Genomic DNA, 17,967 nt, shown 5'->3' on the forward strand with positions numbered 1-17,967 from the left:
TCAGGGAGAGAATAAAGACAGTGACCTACTTTTTAGAGGTGGTTCATACTATATCAACCACACTCTCCTCTGTGTCTTTCCATTTGTGGATCTAAGCTAAGAGAGTGGAGGGATCCCACAGCAGTGAGAGATGATGGTATCATTAGAATAATGCCTTTGTTTTTTGGTGAGGATGATTGACCCTGAGCTAACATCTGTTGCCAAGTGGAGCACGCGAACTTAACCACTGTGCAACAAGGCTGGCCTCAATAACGCCTACTTTTAATAAGCTGTTATCGATCATTCTTAGGAAATTTTACAATTATTATTTGTTCCACCTTGTTCTTAGAAAGTGAACACTTCTTGCAATTTCAAATGTATTTGGATAAGTTGGACCACATTCTCAAAGTGTTTGCAGGCTAACACAAGTGGATGATTTGTATAAATTGATGGACATATTGCAAGATAAACTGTGAAATGTGTCATGAGAGAAGTAGAGGTAGATTTGGGTGGGATAGGAGATATCATGATTTCCAGCAGTAAAAATGGGTACTATTTTTTTTGAGGATTTAGTATGAGTGAAGACTCAAGAAAAGTTGACTTATTCAATTTCCCCACCATACTTTAGTAAGTATTAATGTTATGGTTGTGTTCTTATGGAATATATAATGAATCTATATTTTGTTGAAAGGAAGGAAGTGATGGAAGTAGGAAGGAATAAACTATTTTTACTCCCTTCAATCTTATATGTATAGGATCTAATTTTGTATAACAGGAATATTTGATAGAGTCTGTCTGAAGATAAGAATTTGGCTGAAAGGGGCTTTGGAAACCCAATTTACATTGACTTTGTTCTGAGGTGGACTCACCAACAAGCAGCTCAAAGGATCACAGCAAATGAATGATGCCTTCTCTCACACTGAATGGACCACATTTCTGAATCCCTCTTCACACATCACCTCTCTTCCAATAGTTAACACCCACCTTTGTTGTTCCTGTCACTGAGAAGATCATTTTGGCTTTGAAGCATTTAATATAGCTGGAAAATATCAAAGTCAAACTATTTGTACATAATCAATCATGACAACTCAATTTCACTATCCATAACCTTTATATTAGCTAAAAGCTTAATGTCTTTACCTCACACCTTTGACCAAAACACCAACTACAAATAGTAAGTTATTAGATACAGAGCAGAACAGAACACTGGTGACTTTAATTCTTGAAAGTTTTGTTTGTGAAAGCAGAGCGTCTTGGAAGACTAAATATCTTAGTGTCTTTACTCCCCTTTCAGGAGAGAAAGGGCAGATTCAAAGAAATCACAGTTTCAAGAATTTCCACTGTATCCCTGTCTTATGTACAAATCCCTCAGTTTGAGGCTTAATATAAAACTTACAAAGGGAGTGTTATTGGACGAGAAAGTGGAAGTTGGTGCCTGATTCTGCTGTTGGTGATGAGGTTTCAGTGGGAGTTATTAAGAAGCTACTGAGACATGTTCATGTGTAAACACACATACACACACACAGATGGACACATTTTGGTTGGTGTCCAAATTATTTAGAGGCAGTAGAGGAAATCTGTTTATCCATCGCTCAATTAGAACTATTTTAAAATGTGCCAAATACTGTGCCCAAGAGACTACAGGGTCCAATTTTCATTGCTTGTAAAGCTCAGAGGACACTATATAGAAATGAGTTTCAATTTGACTCTCAAAAACCTAGAAGAGAACTGGACCTAAAATCCTTTGCTCCTAGTCTAGTTTCTAATTATATGCAGAATTGTTATAGTCTCATGATGTTGCTACAAGTCTCCACATGTAGAGAAACATGACTTAGATGATATTTCAGGAATGCAATTTTTCCTGTTTTCCAATGCTCTATTCATATGGAATCTCTCGATGTGGATTACTGCTAGATGAGTTATGTTATTATAACTGTCTACAATATTACAATAGTTACTCATTATTAACTCAGATTATTGAATGGTTCTTTCTTATGTAGAATGCGCTTCCACTGTTTCCAGAATGCTGACCGGTTTGGGTTTACTTGATTTTCCATTTTGTTTTAGTACATTAAACTAGTCTACACAGATTAAAAACCACATGAGACAGGTTGTATGTTTGAGATGGGTAATTCTTCTTTCTCTCCTCTTCACTTAGATATTATTGACGTGTATCATTGTGGGTGTTTAAGACATACAATTGTTGATTTGATACATTTATATGTTGCAAAATGATTATCATCATAGTGTTAGCTTACTCCTCATCACCTCACATAATTACTACTTTTTTGTGTATGGTGAGATCATTTAAGATATACTCTCAGCAACTTTCAAGTATTATTAACGATCATCACCATCTGTACATTAGATCTCCAAACGTATTCATCTTATACTTGGGAGTTTGTACACTTTCACCAACATCTCTTCATTTCATCCACCCCCCAGTACCTGGTAACCACCATTCTACTCTCTGTTTCTGTGAGTTTAGAGTTTTAGTTTACACAGATTTATGAAATAATACAGTATTTGTCTTTCTCTATCTGACTTTCTTCACTTAGCATAACACCCTCGACGTCCATCTAGTTGTCACAAATGGCAGGATTTTCTTCTTTTCATGACTGATAATATCCCATGGTATGTATACACCACGTCTTTATCCATTTATCCATCGATGGATGCTTAGACTGTTTCCATATCTTGGATATTGTGAATAATGTTGCAATGAACATCAGAGTGCCAATACCTCTTTAAGATCCTGATTTCATTTCCTTTGGATAAATAGCCAGAGATGGGATTGCTGGCTCATATGATAGTTTTAATTTTAATGTTTTGAGGAAACTCTATAGTGTTTTCCATAGTGGCTGTACCAATTCACTTTCCCACCAACAGGGCACAAGGTTTTTCCTTTTCTCCACATCTTCACCAACACCTGTTATTCTTGTCTTTTTGGTGATAGCCCTTCTTACAGGTGTTAAGTGAAATCTTACAGTGGTTTTGATTTGCATTTCTCTGCTGGTTAGTGATGTTGAGCACCTTTTCATATAACTGTTGGCCATTTATATGTCTTGTTTGGAACAATATCTATTCAGGTCCTGTGCCCATTTTTATATCAAATGGTTTGTGTTTTTGCTATTGAGTTCTTCACATATTTTTGATATTAACCTCTCATCCCATATGTGATTTGCAAATATTTTCTCCTATTCTGTAGGTTGTCTTTTCATTTGTTGATTACTTTTGCTGTACAGAAGCTTTTTAGTTTGAGGTAGTTCCATTTATTAATTTTTGCTTTTGTTGCTTGTGCTTTTGGTGTAATATCCAAAAAATTATTGCCAAGGCCAATGTCAAGGAAACTTTCCACTATTTTTTCTTCTAGGAGTCTTATGATTTCAGGTTTTATACTTAAATCTTTAAACCATTCCAAGTTAATTTTTGTGAGTGGTGTAAGATAGGAGTTTGATTTCTTTATTATGCATGTTGTTATCCAGTTTTACCTGTAACATTTACTGAAGACAGTATCCTTTCCCCATTGTATATTCTTGGCTTCTTTGTTGATACTTAATTGACTGTGTATGCATAGGTATATTTCTGAGCTCTTGATTCAGTTCCATTGGTCTGTACGTCTGTTTTTATGCCAGTACTATACTGTTTTGATTATTATATCTTTGTAGCATGTAGTTTGAAATCATAAGTGTGATGCCTCCAGCTTTGTTCTTCTTTCACAGGATTGCTTTGGCTATTAGTTGTCTTGTGATACTACACAAATTTTAGGATTCTTTTTCCCCTTCTGTGAAAAATGCTATTGGAATTTTGATATGGATTGCATTGAACCTGTAGATCTCTTTGGGTATCACGGACATTTTAAAATAATTCTTCTAACCCATGAGCATGGAATATATTTCCATTTGTTTGTTTCTTCTTCAGCTTCTTTCATCAATGTCTTATGGTTTTCAGTGAACAGATCTTTCACTTTGTTGCTTATGTTGGTTGTGTTTCTTACCCTTTGATGCAATTGTAAATGCAATTGTTTTCTTTTTTTTAATTGTTTTTAAACATGGTATTTCTATATATTTTATTTACATTTCATTTTTAATTTTTTTATTGTGGTAACATTGGTTTATAACTATATACATTTCAGGTGTACATCATTATATATTTTGATTTCTGTGTAGATTACAACATGTTCACTGTCCAATGACTAATTACAATCCATCACCACATGCATGTGCCTAATTGTCCCTTTCACCCCCCTCCCTCCCCGCCTTCCTCTCTGCTAACCACCAATCCAATCTCTCTTTCTATGTGTTTGTTTTTCATTGTTTTTATCTTCTACATATGAGTGAGATCATACAGTATCTGACTTTCTCCCTCTGACTTATTTCACTTAGCATAATACCCTCAAGATCCATCCATGTTGTCAAAGATGGCTGGATTGAATTGTTTCTTATGGCTGAGTAGTATTCCATTGTGTATATATACCACATCCTCTTTAGCCATTCATCCTTTTTGGGGCACCTAGATTGCTTCCAAGTCTTGGCTATTGTAAATAGTGCTGCAATGAATATAGGGGTGCATGAATATCTATGCATTCGTGTTTTCGTATTCTTTGGATAAATACCCAGCAGTAGAGTGGCTGGATCATATGGTAGATCTATTTTCATTTTTTGAGGAATCTCTGTACTGTTTTCCATAGTGGCCGCACCAGTTTGCACTCCCACTAGCCATGTATGAGAGTTCCCGTCTCTCCACATCCTCTCCAACACTCATTGTTTCCTGTCTTGTTAATTATAGCCATTCTGATGGGAGTGAGGTGATATCTCATGCTCGTTTTGATTTGCGTTTCCCTGGTAGTTAATGACATTGAACATCTTTTCATGTTCCTGTTCGCCATCTGTATATCTTCTTTGGAGAAATCTCTGTTCAGATCTTTTGCCCGTGTTTTAATTGTGTTGTTAGATTTTTGGTGTTGAGATGTATGAGTTCTTTATATGTTTTGGATATTAACCCCTTAATAGATACAGGGTATGCAAATATCTTCTCCCAGTTGTTAGGCTATCTTTTCGTTTTGTTGATGGTTTCCTTTGCTGTTCAGAATCTTTTCAATTTGACATAGTCCCAATTGTTTATTTTTTCTGTTGTTTCCTTTGCCTGTTCAGACATAGTACTTGAAAATATGCTGCTAAGACTGATGTCTAAGAGTGTACTGCCTAGGTTTTCTTCTGGAAGTTTAATAGTTTCAGGTCTTTAATCCATTTTGAGTCCACTTTTATGAATGGTGTAAGATAGTGGTCTACTTTCATTCTTTTGTATGTGTATTTAATTATGACATATTTTCTGAGCACCTCCATGTTCTAGACCCTGTGGTTCTAGAGATCCTAAAAGCAAAGAATTCCATTTTCCCTCTTGTCTCATTCCCAATGTCATTTCTGAAACCTTGTCTCACTATAGGTCTATGGATAGTCTCACTTGGATATATGGCACACCTCCCACTTAAAATGTCTAAAATAGATGTGAGCATTGTTATCAAGAATTAAATACTTTCCGTTTGTAGCTGGCACTATCATTCTCCTTGTCACAAGGGCTCAGTTTATCTGAATTATCTATGACACTCTCCCTTACCTCCTCTTCCTTTCTTGTTGGTCTTTTGTAACCCTTCTTGAACAAATAACTTTTAGGTTTCTTTCATGATTTCCAATGATTTTTCATAGTTTATTTATTTATTTACTTATTTTCAGATGTACATCATAATATATTTCAAATTCTGTATAGATTACATCATGTTCACCACCCTAAAACTAATTATAGTCCATCCCCTCACATGTGAGTCTAGCCACCTCTTTTGCCCTCCCCCCTCTCCCCTTCCCCTATGGTAACCACCAATCCAATCTCCAATGCTATGTGTTTGTTTGTCATTGTTTTTATCTTCTACTTATGAGTGAGATCATATGGAATTTGACTTTCTCCCTCTGACTTATTTCATTCAGCATAATACCCTCAAGGTTCATCCGTGTTGTCACAAATGGCTGGATTTCATCATTTCTTATGGCTGAGTAGTAGCCCATTGTGTATAAATATCACATCTTCTTTATCCATTCATCCCTTGATGGGCACCTAGGTTGCTTCCGTGTCTTGGCTATTGTGTATAATGCTGCAATGAACATAGGGGTGCAAGTATCTTTATGCCTTTGTGTTTTCAAGTTCTTTGGATAAATACCCAGCAGCAGGATAGCTGGATCATATGGTAGATCTATCCTTAATTTTCTGAGGAAACTCCATTCTGCTTCCCATAGTGGTTGCACCAGTTTGCACTCCCACCAGCAGAGATTTCTCCAAAGAAGATATGCAGATGGCCAACAGGCATATGAAAAGATGTTCAACATCATTAGCTATCAGGGAAATGCAAATCAAAACTACAACGAGGTATCACCTCACTCCAGTCAGAATGGCTATAATTAACAAGACAGGAAACAAAAAATGCTGGAGAGAATGTGCAGAGAAGGAAACCCTTATTTTTCCTAGTTTTTTTCTAGAAACTTGCAGTCCCTGCCCTGATATTAACAAAGGTGTGCAATTCCTTCCTCTTGTGTGTAGGCTGGACTAGTGACTTGCTTCTGGAAGAGAATATATAAAAAGTGACAGGATGCCACTTCCAAGAGTCTTCTTTCCTGCTAACACATTCTCTTCTGATTTGATTGTTCCCTCTGAGGAAGGAAGCCGCCATGTTGGAGAGACCCACAAGACCAGAACCTGAGGAAGGCCTCCAGCCAACAGCCAGTAAGGAACTGAACCCTCAGGCCAATAGCTTTTGATTCTGACCAACAACCATGTGAGTGAGCTTGGAAGTAGATCCTTCCTCAGTTAACCTTCATATGACACTGCAGCTCCCAGCTGACACCTTGACATAGCCTTGTGAGTGACCCTGAAGGAGAAGACTTAGCTAAATCTTACCTCATTCCCCGCCACGCAAACTGCAACTTAAGAAATGTGTGTTGTTATAAGCCACTACATTTTGCATTGATATGTTATGCAGCAATAGATTACTAATACAGTACTAAATTAATAGTTTGCTTTATTGAATAAGAGTAATATTGACAACATTACCTTTCAGACTTGAAAGAACAGTCACACAACAACAATAACAACAACAAAACTCTGAAGATCCCTCCAGCCTATAGTTTTGTGACTGGAACTTCATGATGCTTAGAAATAGTTTCTGTTTTGCTGACTATCCTAGAGTCTGAGAAATAAAGTTTCAATAACCTAAACATTCTTTGAATTTCTCGAACAAGTCCATAACAGCAGGATTGCTCCTAAACCAGCCAGTTTGTCTGTATAGATACATTTATTTGCTTATGAAAAACATTGTGGAAGTTTAAAGCCAACCTCTCTTATATAGAAAAAAGTCACAGATGGTAGGAGCAAATACATGCAACCTTTGTACGATAAGCTAGAATCAGTGTAATATCTAATAGTTCCCTAAGAAAATGTCTCCACCTGGAGAAAAATATAGATTAATCCAAATAATTACTTGGTGTCATGTTGCAAGACAAGTAAATTTAATGGTGTTGTCCTGAATTCCATGCTTTTTATCACTGTGTGTGATCAGATTGTTTTGCCTGTGTAAACAGTCCAAGGCAGCTTCCTGGGCAGCTTTTGCTGGGTTTCTGTCATTTGTACATCCTATACTTGGGAACATAAACTCTGATTGTATAGATCATTGGTTGCTTAAAATTCCGCCTAGTCACAAAGGTTATGCTTGAGGTCAAGTCAACAGAGAGATAAGAAAAAGGCATCAATGTGAAAAGTAGGGAGGATCTGAAGAACAGTGATGCCAGAGGAAACATGTAGCCAGGTGGTAAATAGTCATTTGGTCTGCAGATGGATACAGCTGAAGACAAATGTATGTCTTTATTTAATTTTATGCTTGGGGAAGTATGTCAAATATTAGAAAATAATCCAGAAAATGTTTCAGTGATAGACATAAAGTAGAGCACATGAAGGAGCAATCAACAAAGAAGATGACACTCATCTCTACAGGAGCTTCTGCATGATTAAATATTGGTTTATAACTAGCTTATAGAAAGTATGAGGATAAGTGAAGCTTGTCTTCTTGATGAGTCTTCTTTGGACACTGTCCTCCAGCGTTCTATATTTTGGATCCTGACCTTCTATCCTATTATCATCCTATTTCCCAGGCTTACCTTGATCACCTTTCCCTTCCTTTCAATTAAGTTTCCTTTCTTCATATCTTCTTCATTTCAGTTTGGTTCTCTGTGAATTCCAAGGTTCCAGTAGTACTTCCAGCAAACATTTCTAGGTGTTAAGAGAATCCTTTTAGAGACAAAGTCTTAGTCTTTGTCATGTAATCCAATTGTTATTTCTTAGTAATGAGTCACATATGTGGAAGAGATCACTGGAGTTCATCATTATTCATGTTCTCCTCTTTTTACTGGGAACAGAGTAGGATTACATTCTCCAGGCTCCCTTGCAGTCAGTTGAGGCCATATGACTACGAGCTGTCCTACGGAATGTGGTTCAAAAGTGACACACATTACTTTCAGAATGCCCTATAACTACCCTCCCCCTTCTCCCCATAATTCTCAATCCTCTTTCCTTTTCTCCATTTTCTGGATGAATGGAGAGGTTTCTGAGGATTTAGAGAGAGCTGGAGTCCAGGATGGAAGAAAAAGATCCTGTTGCTCCTAATTATTGCATGCAATAGCTCTTTCTGAAGACCAGCATTAGTGGGTGACATGAGCAGTAAATAAGCTTTTACTGTGGTTAACAACTTCAATTTGGACATTTTTGTCACAGCATTGATGTGTCTGATTAATACATGAGTGCCAGCTTCTGTGGCTTCAGCTTTATCATGATGGGAGACATTGAACAGTAAAGTCAACGGATTGCCACAAAATACCAGCTGGATTATTAGATAAACCTTCTCCTAGCACCATTCTCATTCCTTTTATTTCACAGAGACTAGAAAATTCTGATTTGTTGATTAAATCTTCATGCTTTTATTACCCTTACTTTTCCTTTTAATGAGGTGTAAAGAAGTTTCGAGGTCTTTATGTGAGAGACTATGAGAACCACGAAAAAGAAATCTTAATTGTGTGATGTGCTGGAGGTGGTAACTCATGCTATGGTGGTAATCATATTTTGATATATGTTTATCAAATCAGCATGTTGTACACCTTAAACTTACGCAATGTTACATGTCGATTATATCTCAACAAAGCTGGGAAAAAAACCCCCAAAATCAAAAAGCAGAAACAATGAGAAATTTGGGCTTGTCCAGTCTGTGATTGGGATAATTCTTCTATGTAATTGGGAGTCAGTTGCTTCCCAAGGGAGTGCCTAGCACCTGTCTTTGGTTAAGGCTTTCACCAGTCCAGGTGAGCTGTCACAGCCTCTACTCATCAGTCTTACTTCTTTATGAATATTCCCACTTACAGCATTACCTCCTTCTGCCCCAGAGGAAACCATGGCCTTGGAATGATTTGGGGATCCTCTCTCCAATAGAAATCAAGGATTTGCATTGCTCAGGAGACCACAGAAGGAGTTCTTCTTTCCAAACTTTTCTTTCAATGGTATTGACTTCATGAGTGTACTACCTCGTGACTACAATGAACTGACTGTCGCATAATGTGGCACACACTTATACCATTCTCTCCCTCTGCACATAGTGATTTCTTTGCTTGGATTGTCCCTCTCTGCCTTTATCCCCTTACTCTCAAATGTCTTCTGAAGTTCTTAAGTAAAGTGCCTACAATATTTCCACAGCACTTGGTTCATATCTTCATTAAAGCATCTTGGAGTATGCATGTAGGTCAGTGACTATCTTTAATCTTCCTGCAGCAGTCTGAATCTTACCACTTTCAGGCATATAATATGTGTTCTGTCAATATTTGTGGGATGAATAATTGAAAGTGGGTAGTGGAAGACATGAATGGGTTTCACCTTAAATAGCATCACCAATAGGTCCCCAGCACGTACTATAGGATCAGCCTCTTTTAAGATGCCATGGTATCCATAGATGCCCATTTGTTTTTCACATTAAGTTGATCTCTTGCCATTTTGAGAAAGTGATATTTAAAATCTATCTTTAAATTTGAGTGTTGTCTCATCCTTATAGAATTTAAACCCTTTCTGAATGCCGTAGTTGTTTCTTTGGCTTCCTCATGGATGACTTCATTTCCTGATTTCCCAGGGTGTAGATCATAGGATTGAGCAAAGGAGAAATGATAGTGAAGTTGAAAGAAATGGCAGTATCTGTGGGGAAGGCAGTGAAGATCCGGGTATAGATATAGATGCAGGGCACAAAGTGTAGGGTCACCACAGTGATATGTGAGGTACAGGTGGAGATGGCTTTCCTCCTGCCCTCTCCAGTATGAGATCTCAGTATCATCAGGATGACTGTGTAGGATATGAGGAGAAAGAAGAATATAAACCAACTAAGTAATCCATTATCAGAAATCATCAGGAGCTCCAGAGTGAAGGTGTGAGTGCAGGTAGGTTTGAGCACCTGGGGGACATCACAGTAGAAAGTGTCAAGAACTTTGGATCCATAGATAGGGAGGGGCAGCAACAGGGAAATCTGCATGATGGAGTGGACAAAGCCCCACACCTAGGAGGCCACAACCAGGCTAGCACATCGTCCCCTACTAATGACAGTCATATGATAGAGGGGTTTTGAGATGGCTATATAGCGATAAAATGCCATCACAGAGAGAAAAAACATCCACACCTCCCAGAAGGTGGAAGAAGAACATTTGAGTGACACAGCCATTGAAGGAGATGGGTTTTCTCTCTGATAGAAGATCAGCTAGGACCTTAGGAGCTGTGATGGAGGAAAAGTGGGTGTCAAGAACAGATAGACTGCAGAGCAGGAAGTACATGGGAGTGCGAAGGTGAGATTCGCAGGTAACTGTAACCATGATGAGGAGGTTTCCCATCAGAGTTGTCACATACACCAAAACCAAGAAGACAAATAAGACCCAGCTTAGTTGTTGAGACTGCGTAACTCCCAGGAAAATAAATTCTTTCACTGTGGTATAATTTCCCTGCTCCATTTGGTCACAGATACTTTTTGAAAGGAGATCTTTGCAAGAAATAACAGTGCAGTTAAAGAAAGTGTTGTGAAATCTACTGTTATCTTTTCTGTCACTTGAGTTTGGTGTTTTCCTGGGGAGGAAATTCATTTTCTATGTATGGTTTGTGCCTGCAATTCTGTATGCTTCCATTAGATGGAAGAGGACCCAGGTTTTTGACTCAGTCATCCAAACAGGTCGGTTCTCTCACTGTGGCCACTGAAATGCAGGTGACAGGTCTGTGAACCTATTCAATTGTACTTTTACTCTAAAATATGACACAAAGTAGTGAATAATAAGCCTAAGTTTTACATGAGGAACTTTGGTTCACAATAGACACCATCATGAGAATTAAAAGATAACCCACAAATGGGAAGATATTTACTATATATGTAGCTGAGAGAAGATTCACACCCAAAATATATAAAGAACTTCTACAAATCAGTAAAAAGAAGATAGATGAACAAACTGGAAAATGGAAAAAGACATGAACTGAAACTTTACAAAAGAGGATATTTAAATGCCAATTCAATTTCATTAATTATCAGGAAAATGCTCATTAAAATTACAGCAAGAAACTACAACCTACGTACCAAAATGGCTAAACTGAAAAAGATGAAAAATACCAAGTGATGGTGAAGATGTGGAACAATTGGACCTTTCATTAGTCTGCTAGTGAGTGTGTAAAATTGGCATAACCACATTGCTGTTTGATGGTATCTGCTAATATTATGTATCTATATGTTTATCTATAGATATATTTGTATCTATTTAATCATCCATCTTAGAATGGATGTGTACACATTGTTCATTCAACTCTTAGCATTGTTATATATATAGGTATACATATATCCATTGTAAGAACAATCTATTTCCCTCCTAGGTAATATGTACATATGTTATATCGGCCAGATGTATGCTAGAATATTCATAGCAGCACTGTTTGTAATTGACTCAAAATGGAAAATGACACAAATGCCCACCAACAGTAGAAAAGATAAACAAATTGTTAAATTCACACAATACTATAGAGCAATGGGAATGATCCACATACAGTGCATGAACCACATAAATGAATCTCGCAAACACAATGTCGAGGCAAATAGTCCAGGCACAAAAGAGTGTGTAATCTCTTATTTTTTTCATATAAAGAACAAGAAATATATAAAACTAAAGGGAATATGAGGGAGGCTTTTGAGGCATTGATGATGTTCTGTTTCTTGATCTGGGTGCTTGTTACAAATATACAATCAGCTTGTGTGAAAATTCATGGAGCTATACACTTACATACATTTTTCCATAGGTATGTACATCATCCTTCAGTAGAATGTTAAAAATAATTAACATGGTCATCTTAATCTCACATCTAAAGAATGACTTTCATTTAAAGTGAAGTTTAATTGGCCACCCACTTCATAATGGTTTCTTATAGTTATGTTGTAATGGCCCTTACCAGCTACAACCTGAGTTACCTTTTTATCTTTCTCTCACTTGCAGACTTTAGGTCCTCCCAAGTTCTTGTGTTATTCAGGTTGCCCTGATGTCCACATGTAGTTATTTCTCAGATTCTGGTTTTAATTTCTTTCTTGTTTTTTTTTTTTCATTTTGCTGCTTGGGCAAATGTTATCTCTTAAGGATCTTAGAAAAAATCCTTGAGAGATAACATTTGCCCAAGCAGCACTCTTTGTTGTTCACACAGAAGAATAAGATAGGAGCCCCCTTTCTGATTCCATTGTCTTCAGTTCACATTATCTCAGTCTACCCCTCTTTGATGTTTATGTCAACAGTACAGAGTGATAAGAGTAAATGATAATGATTGTAGAAGATTTCAGGTCTCTGGAATCTGAGAAGTAAGAATTCCCCACACTATACTTACCATGGCTAGAAAGTGGAGAAATTATCCTCAAAGGAGTCTTCGGTTAATTTGGCATGTAGAAATATATTTTAATTAATGATAGCAGCCCGCTCTAGAATCTTTCTTTTGGATATTGGAATGATATGTCAATGGTTTCAAATCTTCTGCTCAGGAAACCACTGTGACAAGCCTAATAGCTTCCTGTGTTGCCTGTGCTCTCCCTTCCTCCTTTCTTTTTCTCCCCTGTTTCCTTTACTTTTTTCTCTTTTCTTTCCTTCATTGTTCCTTTGTCTAGATAATATTTTTATGATTGTATTAGGGTTCACCAGAGACACAGAACCAGTAGGATATATACGGATGTATAAAGGAAAATTATCGTGAAGAACTGGCTCACATGATTGTGGAGGCTGAGAAGTCCCATTATCTGTGGTCTGCAAGCTGGAGACTCAGGAAAGCTGGTGGTGTAATTGAGTCCTAGTTTGATGGTCTGGGAACCAGGGGAGACTATGGTGTAAATCCCAGTCTGAGGGCAGAAGATGAGATGAGATGTCCTAGTTCAAGAAGCGAGGCAGGAAAATGGGGATGAACTTCTCCTTCGTCCACCTTTTGTTCTATTCAGGCCCTCAACAGGTGATGTCTGCCTTTGTTGAGGAGGAAATTAATCTGCTTTACTTGGTCCATCAATTCAAATTCTAATCTCTCACAGCCAGAAATAATGTTTAATCTGGGCACCCTGTCGCTCATCAAGATAACACATAAAATTAACTGTCATAATGACATTCAGATGGTCTTTTTGAGGGAAAGGTGACTCAAATATAGATCCTTTCCTCAGGGGGTTTACAGTTAAGCCAATAAGAGTGTTGCAGGCTGTGGAGTCAGCAGAAAGAAAAGTGAGGAGTTACAAAATCAAGGGGATGTATAGGAAAATAGTCCCATTTGGGCAAAAATGTTTGTAAACTCCATCCAGGAGGTGTGCTGAACAGTATCATGTCTCCTACTTGCATTTTGGATACACAGGTGTGGATTATCTGGAGCTTTTAAGCAATTTAGGTTTTACCACTTTCTAGTTGGTGTGACCTTGGGTAGGTTACTCAATACTTGTACCAAACCAAGGAGAAATATATGTGAGGTTCACAGGACAGGACTTGGAATCAGTTCTCAGCCTGCACCACTATAATTTATCTACAACGTCATGATAATGAGACCTACCTGATACGCATTGTGCTCTAAGGAGTAGGTGAGATTGTATGTCTGTTTAGGAAACTGAAAGCAGCTGAGGAATCTGATCTTGCCAATCTCATCAGCCCCAGGTGAGTGCTTCTTTCCTTACACATGCCAGGCTCACCTGTGGGGGCTTGTCTGAGATCGGCTCATCTTGCTCTTGACCCTGTGTTTCAAAGTCCTCTTCTCAACACTTTGGAGAAAGTGGGAAATGCTCTTCTCTTCTGGGGATGTTTTCCTTTTCCCTGAGGGATTTGAGGCAAGACATATCTTCCAAAAATCAAAGTATTGTTATCACACACCTGCTTATAAACATAAATAAAATTTTCTTTGGAGTTGTAAATATAGATATTTATATTATCAAACTTTACAGAAAGAAAATAAATTATAATTCCTAAATGCAAATCCAGTTATCTGTCTATCAGGCCGCTGGAGCGGGGGAGGCTCCATGAAACTTTCAAGGTCTCTGCATTATGGAAATGTGGGCAGAATGATGGAGCTCTGCTTTGCTATTTTCCTTGCTTTAAGAAAACATTTGTGGAGTGATTCTTATGCAAACTGCTTAATTTTATCACCTCCAAAACCTATCATATCCATGGGAAAATGATATTATTGTCTTGATTTTATAGACGAGGAAACAGACACACACAATGATCAAGTAACTTGCTCAAGGCCTCACAGCTGGTAGAGCTAGTCTCTGTCAATGATTCATTTTATTCCAAAGACTTATGCTCTTAACTACTGCAACCATAGTCCTTCCCAGTGTTGATCTGCCTTCCCAGAAAATCCTGCTAAGAAAAATCTCAGGAAAATCTTTCTCAAATCAAGTGAAAGTGGTATGTGGGTGTAAGAAGCCTACACAGGGTGAGTGAGAGGTGTGGCTGAGAGTGATGTAACATGAGAGGACATCAGAGGTGACCTTGAAAAGAGACAAAAGCAGAGTGTGAAAACACAAACTTTCTGGTCTTTAGAGGCATCTCCACCAAGAACCTGGATCAACTACATAGTGTTCCAGTGGCAGGGGAAGAAATGAGTTCTGAGTAGCATTTCCTCAAGCATGAACTCCTGTTGAACATAATTGATCTGGTGGGTTCCTATGGATGTTGTCTTTTTACAAAGAGTGGGAAGGATACTGTGAAAGTCTACATTGCATTGAAACTCATGCACCATAGAGAGAGAGAGGGGGGAAATGGATAAAGAAATACTATTTGATGTGTTTTTGCAAGGTCAAAATAAGGATCACGAGGATTTCTTAGAAGTCACCCTAAAGGGGACCATCCTTTGGAAACAAGCTTATCAAGCATCTTGGAAAGAACCTGCAAACTGAGTGTAATCCCCATACCCCAGCTTCCCACTGAACAACGCTGCTCTTTTTTTGCTTTCTTATTATTGGAAAGCCTCTACTCTTGATTGAATGCCTAAAAGTTTTAGGAGTATTATTCATATTCAGTAGGATGTGAGGGCATAGATAAGCTAGCCATTAAAACACCTTACTTAAACTCCCAAACTTCCATTCCCAGCCAAGCAGCAAAGCTGACTAGGCTGCACATACTGAATTCAGGTATTGCTGTCTTTGAGTGCTGTTTTTCCAAAGCAATCGCCCTCCAGAGAGCTGGGGACATTAGCAACTTCTCAATTGGCTTACAAACACCTCCAACCTCAACTTCCTGGCAAGTAGAATGTATCACATCCCCTGGAACCAAGTGACCCTCTTCCAATATTTTGCAAGCCACACTTCCCCTCTTCCTAGTAGTGAAAAACTACCTCTTTTCTTTGCTTCATTAAGAGTTTTGGTTTCAACAGGAACATTCCACACAATTGCAGCATTTCTGAAAAATAAACTCTAACAGATTTTCAGTTTCAGACATTCACAAACACCAACACTATCTGATGTCAGTCTCCAAGTGAGAAACTGATCTTCTTATAATGCTCCAACTGCATCTTAGAGGAACTGGGTTCTGGGAAAATTCTATGTTTAATAGAAAGCATACCTCAAGCTAGTGATTTTGCTATCTTCTTCCTTCAGACGGGAAAAGGCAACCTCAGGGAATTAATCAATTCTGATTCTTACACTTTGCCTTACAGTGCCTCAGCCACTGCTATTATTCCTTCAGCAACAAGCCCAATAAAGAAATTAGCAAAGGGAATATTTTGGGGTATGAAAGTGGAAGCTGACTTTCCAATTCAATGGAGTTCCTGTGGGAGTCATTAAAATGTCACCAAGCTGTCCTCCTCTCTCTCCCTCATCTCTTCTCTGTCCCATCACATAAGTACATACAGAGGCACCAGTGTACATTCAGTAATTATCCTTTTCTCTAGACAGGGTATTATCCCTCTTGACTCAAGAAGGAGGTGTCATGCACACCAAGGACTGTGCAGTCTTTTTCCTGATCAAAATCAGTTTGCTTGCAATTGACTGGGAAAGAAAACTTAAATAAAACTGTAGCAATGGAAAAATCAAAGCTCTGTGGTGGCTGTCAGGACAACTATCAAAGACTGAATGATGTAGATTTATAAGTGCAATTTCTGTTGAATGCAATTGTAGGGGAGGAAGACATTTCTTCTACCTGCTCTGGGTCCTTCTGGCCAGACAACGAATTAAATTCACATGAGACAGAATAACAGGGGAAAGTTAAACAAAGTTTCATAACATGTATACATGGGAGAGGCTCAGGCAAACTGATCAATTCACCAAAATGGCAGAAGTTCTCATCTTAAACACCACCCTCAGCTAAAGACAAAGGAGGATGTTGGGTGGGGGGGTCAGTTATGGGAGATTACCAGACAAGTACAGTAAACAAGAGTCAGGTTATTATATTGGTGGGAGTTTCTAGAGATAAGGTCATCCCTCCTTCCTGGTATGGAAAGGGAGACACCTTTTAAGATGGAGATTTCCTTTACAAATGTAAATATCTCTTAACAAAGGGTAAGTAAATTCTACTTTTCAGAAACTTTTCAAAAACTGTCTGCAGTTTTTAAAAGTCACCAGCTCAAAATAATCCTCATGCCAAAGAGACATATCTTGGGGTGGCTAATTCCACTCCCCCACACAATATATACATTGACCCTATGCAATTATCTTAATCTACATCTCTAAGATCCACAGCTCACTTAGAATCTAGAGAGGTATCATGGTGACAGCTCTTGATATTCATCAGTTTAATTATTTCAGAATTATTTTATATTATTGGGTTCATTGTTACCTAGAGATGTTGGTCACTGAAATGTTTGATTCAGGGAGCAATGAAAGAGAGGGTAGTTTGAAAGCCATGTGTGTGCCAAGAGACAGTTGATTTTTACGGCTCTTAGCAGCAGAGCTTAAAAAATAATAATAACTGATTTAATTAGACAAAAATGCAGCCTAGCTTGTGATTTTATGTCATCCAGATAAATGATATATGTTTGTGCAGTCAGAGGCAATTCTTTCCCATTCCACTGAAATAATGAATTAGATTGTGTTGTGTGTTTACATGGTTTGATGAAGTCTCAGGAACAATGATGTGGCAGGAGTTCCTGGGTTCTTGCCCCTTGGGATTATGCTTCTGAGATACAGACAGTGATTCAGACCCTACAGATCTTTGGCATCATCCGATTCTGAAATAGTCATAAAAATCTGATTTGAGTGAGTCACAAGAGATAGGAAGGAAAGGAAAGGATCCATTGGTAGGAAACAGGCTATAAAATGGTTCATGGTATGCATTTAGCATAGGCAATTTCATATGGAAAAGCTTAGGGTCTTGAGACAAGAGCTACCTGAGCAAAGATAGTGGGACCCTGTGAATAGTGACTTAACTTGTGAATTATTGTTAGAATTTTCATGCTAGG

The 17,967-nt window shown here is 38.0% G+C and overlaps 1 long non-coding RNA gene and 1 pseudogene across 1 annotated transcript in view; one reads left to right on the forward strand and one right to left on the reverse strand.

The window, feature by feature from the left end:
• The first annotated feature begins 6,683 nt into the window (after positions 1 to 6,683).
• LOC139081409 (uncharacterized) overlaps positions 6,684 to 17,967 on the forward strand; it is a 37,892-nt gene continuing 26,608 nt past the window's right edge. Inside the window, exon 1 of the long non-coding RNA XR_011536502.1 lies at positions 6,684 to 6,802. This is a non-coding gene — a long non-coding RNA (uncharacterized lncRNA). The remainder of the gene's footprint in view (positions 6,803 to 17,967) is intronic.
• Positions 10,115 to 11,048, reverse strand: LOC139081411 (olfactory receptor 4D9-like; annotated as a pseudogene).

This window comes from Equus przewalskii, unplaced genomic scaffold (genome assembly GCF_037783145.1).
Source record: "Equus przewalskii isolate Varuska unplaced genomic scaffold, EquPr2 contig_R2027, whole genome shotgun sequence".
Lineage (NCBI taxonomy): Eukaryota > Metazoa > Chordata > Mammalia > Perissodactyla > Equidae > Equus > Equus przewalskii.